The sequence below is a fragment of the Boleophthalmus pectinirostris genome, unplaced genomic scaffold, assembly GCF_026225935.1.
Source record: "Boleophthalmus pectinirostris isolate CB_2022bp ecotype Guang Dong unplaced genomic scaffold, ASM2622593v1 HiC_scaffold_18, whole genome shotgun sequence".
Lineage (NCBI taxonomy): Eukaryota > Metazoa > Chordata > Actinopteri > Gobiiformes > Gobiidae > Boleophthalmus > Boleophthalmus pectinirostris.
In genome coordinates this window covers 20521621-20526660 of record NW_026571133.1, presented here as the reverse complement: position 1 = coordinate 20526660, position 5040 = coordinate 20521621, and positions in this window count along the sequence as shown.

The following is a 5040-nucleotide window of genomic DNA, read 5'->3' as shown; positions in this document are numbered from 1 at the left end:
TTTGTTTGTCATGTTGCCCTTTCTTTACCTATGGTCAAATACATAGTGCTATTACTTGTCAGTTAATATCAGATGAATTGATCAAAGCAACCACCACTCTCCTGGTATATAAGGAAGCATTTACAATGAACACTAGAATTACCGGTTTCACACTGTGAAGAGGTCACATACCTAGAAATCAGTTAAGAGTAGGATACTAACTTGTTATCTGCAGCAAACTTAACTATATTACTCAAAAACAGGTGGCACTGTCAAGGAACAATACAGATTATCTATTCAACATGTTTAAAACAGAAAATACTTTTGAGCCCAAGAAATATCATAGATTTTATGTTATACGATAGAAATAGAAATGTTTCTGAATCTCTGTTCATCTGCATGGCTGCACTGTGTGTATCAATGAACAGTAACTAATATACATGTGTTACATGTGGAGAATTGAAAGACCCATCTTAATGACACCCATCATGCACAGCTGCACCAATTCTGCTGAAAAACACATGGGGTGAAATGCTGAAACTGTTTCTGGTGAATCCTAATCCAAATCTGACACTGCAGAAGATCCTACCCGTCACACTCCAGTTTATTCAATGTTTTTTCTTCTCTTTCACTCATCTCTATGTCTGTATGTTGAGTCGTATAAGCAGTTGCCATACTATAGTCTGGCAACCACATTTAAAATATGTTTCACCTCAGTCAGTTTCAGATATGAAGCCTGGAAACCTGTCAAATTTCCATGCTAATTAGCTGTAAAATGTTTTGTACTGTAAATGCCATTAGATAAGGGTACACATTGTCATGCCTAGTGCTAAAAGGCCATTTTATATGCACTGGTCCTATATGAGCCCCTAACAGTTCCTGTCCTCATGCTGACAGATGTGATGCTGGGCCAGTATTGACAGAGCATCAGCTCCCTTATCAAAGCTGCTGTTTATCTTTGTTAAGGCACCAATCCATCAAGTTAACTAAAGAGCTGATATCTATGCTCCTGGGTCAATGCATCACACATCTGTGGAGAACTATTTATTTATTCATTTATTTTACCTTTATTTAACCAGGGTGTCTGCTTTTATTATATTGTGGAGAAGTCATTTTGATTGTAAGGTATAAAAATCATATTGATTACGTTTTTGGTAAACATAGATGGAACAGAAAATAATTCTAATAAAAACACTGAGGTGGAACATAAAAAGCAAGCAAAGTAAAACAAAACAAAATCAGACAGACATTTAAACAGCTGTTGACACAAAAATCATCCCCAGCTCAGTCACTGCTTCATCCCCTCCATTCACCCTCCCCATCTTTCTCTCACATGCAGCAATGTCCAGTACCTTCCTCTACATTTCCAGTGTTGCAATTAACCAATGTTGCAGTTAACCGAGTGCATGTCACTAGTCCAGAACTTATCTTTGTTCAGATAAAGCTCTTGTCCTTTGTCCCCAGCAAACACAGCCTGGGTTATAATATTTATATCTGACCCTGGCACATGTCCTGACAGGATTAAGGCGAATAGAGGTGTATGATCTCTCTTCTCCTTGTTCACAAAGCGATAGTGCTCTGCAGCTGAAATGTAGGTCACCTGGCACAGCTGTACCCGAGCACAATGAGCTGTATGAAGACTGTCAGTTGAGCAGAGGTGGAGGCTACTATCCTCTATAACGATGCTTAAATATTTTCTTGAGCTGTGACCAGTTTGTCTTGTCTTGATGCTCACAAATGTGTTTTACAGCGAGACAGAAGTGTGAGTTGTTGCAGTTAATTGTGAGAAGTGTGACACACAACTTTGTTTTTTTCTCATTAAAAAGTAAAGGCGTGAGGCAGACTGTAAGTCCATTGTTGAAAACAACAGAAAGAAATAATGCAATATGTACTGTGTTTTTACTATTTTCATTTCAATCCAATCCACTTCATTTCTACAGCACATTTCATAAATAAAGGCTGTTTCCAAAGTGCTGCACATAGAAAAAAAAAAAAAAAAGGAAAAAAAACCTGCAGAATCTATACAGAGAGCTTAACTGGTAAAACTAATACATAAAATAATGATTAACATACATAAATTATTAATATTTTCAAATACAGACAAATGAAATGCTCCACAATTTGGATAACAGTGGACATAATGTAGACATAAGAGAAAAGTTTTTATTTATTTATTTATTCAGTCCTTAACCAGGACATCTCACTGAGATTCAGCATCTCTTTTACAAGAAGAGACCTGGCCAAGGTAGCAGCCAACACAATTAACACAGTTCACCTGGATATAATGTAGAGAAGAGACAAACTTCTCAAGAACACAGGATTCCTCACTGCAATTTCTATCCACCAATCTACAACCACACTTCTTGAGCTTGTCTGATAAATTGTTCAATCTCTGTCCTTTTGATAAACTATAAAATGCAAACTGGAGTGGCGCTGTGGTAATAAAATGTTAACATGTCTTGCTCTGACATTATACTTGTTAAGAACACTACTACTTCCTCTATTTGTCTGTTATTCATAGACATGTGGACCACCTCTGGGACTGCCTCCATCTGTCACACATCTTTTTCAATACACCAGGCCCATCTCAAATACACATCTGAGACCATGTCTGTGTTCCTTCATCTCTGTTTCAAATGGTAATGCTCTCAGTGATTTTATTGATAGGAGAAAGTTTTGAAAGATGTGCAATGGGACTGGACAGAGAGCTGGACCCTTATGAAGTGAAAAGTAGATGAGCACAGTTGGTAAATAGGAAAATATTTCAGGACACACTCCTGCTAAATTTCTCATCTTCTGAGTCTGTCACATCAAATCATCTGCCGCCGACTGTGCACTGATTTGTGCAGTGATTGAGCTATTGATAGATTAAAAAGGGAGATTTGTAGCTCTGCACTGATACCATTACACTGTATGAAGAGCTTTTCCCTTTTTAAAGTAATCTGTAAGGTTAGTATGCTTTCTGATATGCTTTCTTATGTCAGATGTCAGAACCTCAATTTAAAAGGTTGGGAGTTAAAGTAAAGAGTTGTGGTCCTTGCAACAAGTTTGCATATTGTAGTTTGATTTAAATGATGTCTGAAGACTGAATAAATAGGTAATTTATGGAAATACAAACACATACATGTCTAAGGTGGAAATCAATTGGACTTCGTTAGAACCACAGGTAAGTGAATCAGCAAATATGTACTTGGAATTCATTCACAAGACATTAATTAGCCAATTCATCTTTGGATGAAATAGATCTGAAAAAATATGCTACTGATAATACTCAGCTTCTAATTATTAAGTATTTAACAGTTGCCTTGATTATATCTCCTGAAAACCTTGTAGCTCTAATGTCTTTGCCATCATTTAACAGCATAAAATAAATCTGATTCTGTGAGTGATGTATTCAAATGTCTGACTCATACCTGTGGGGAGCAGTGCAGGTGCATGTTTCCATTTTATACTAGTTTTGTCTTTGTCATTGCATTTTGTAGTTCTAGCACAGAAAAAATACTGGGTGGTCGGCTTACTGTAATCTATGTGCTGGTATGCATTATGACTGTGGAAAAATAGGGAGAGTGTGCGTGTGTGTTGGAGAGGAAAGGGAGATGAGAAGGGGGGTCATGCAGCAGCTGGTTGGCTGCTGGGCTGGTTTCCATGGAAACATGTGTAAAAAGAGTACAAGCTCCATCCCCGAGTCCCGTATCGATGCTTGGTACAAAAGAATACCTTTCCACAATCACATGGCCTCCACTCTATGTGTCTGGTGATGGCAATTTCTTCTCTGTTTTTCCTGACTGCAGTAAAACTCTGAGACGCTGAATACACCAAGCAAATAAACCATGCAAATAAATACAAGCCTATACAGCTATAACGAAATGTAAATAGGTTTGTTTGCTAAGAAGACAAATTTTAGTGACATTCAGTAAGGTGTACATTTTACCATATAAACCAACATGACCCAATTTTGGGTTTGAATCCTGATTGGATCTGTTGTAATTTTCATCTTTAAGCCCTAAAAAATAAGAAACAGCAAAGCTGCTAATCTGTGTCATCCGATCACACACCACAATCATACAAAAAGAGCGAAGTGTCTTGCCTACAGACACAGCAACAGTTTACACTATAGCCCATGCGCGTACTAATCAGGTCTAACCCTGCTTACCTTCGGAGGTCTAGCATTGACAAGGCGGTGTAACAACAACAGTGGGACCACAGATTCAGAAAACATACATTTTTGGCTGGGGAAGCATTTAAATGTACCTTTTTGACATTTATGGGCATACTTTGTTTGTCATTCACTTTCAATGAAATTCGGGAAAAAAAAACAACAACTTTGCACATGTCAAGAGAAGGTTATTATTCTGTATGAAACAAAGCAAAGAGAAAAAAAGGTTTTAGGGTCAGTTTTCAAATTCGAAGTCTTCTTTGCGTCTTCTACGTCTTCTACGTTCCGCACATTTCCCCAGGATGTACAGTATAGCTTATATCAACTGTTTCATTGTCATTACAAGGCCGATGGCATAAAAAACAGCAACTACTGGCTCCTCCTAGTGGACAGAGGAATAAATGCAACGTTATATGTCAACGTTTGTGGACCCCTTTAGCAACATTTCTTGCACACCTAATTTGGCATATTATAGAGCTTTGTTTTATAAGCTCTCGATAAAAAAAATACTTAAATTGCTAAATTAAACTGTTACACATATGCAGTTACACACATAAACATGTTAGTATAGATCCATGCACTAAATAGGCCTAGAGCTAGGCCTATATGCCGTGGTTTGGCTACTAAAGACAAGAGGAAAATGTGACGTGTACTTCTTAAAAAAATTTCTTAGTAGTAGTAAACGTGTTCTTGTTTCTTCCTGTCTCTGTCAATCAGTCAGTTTCGATTTGTATGTGGGAGTGTGACGTTCAATGCCTCGTATTATTCTCAAGCCTCGAACTATTATATTGGAAATGACATGATAAATGTTTTTTGTTTTTTATTATTTAATTAGATTTCTTAGATAATGGAAAATAAAAAGTAACTATGTCAAAATAATATATGGTCATAATAAATTGTTTTTT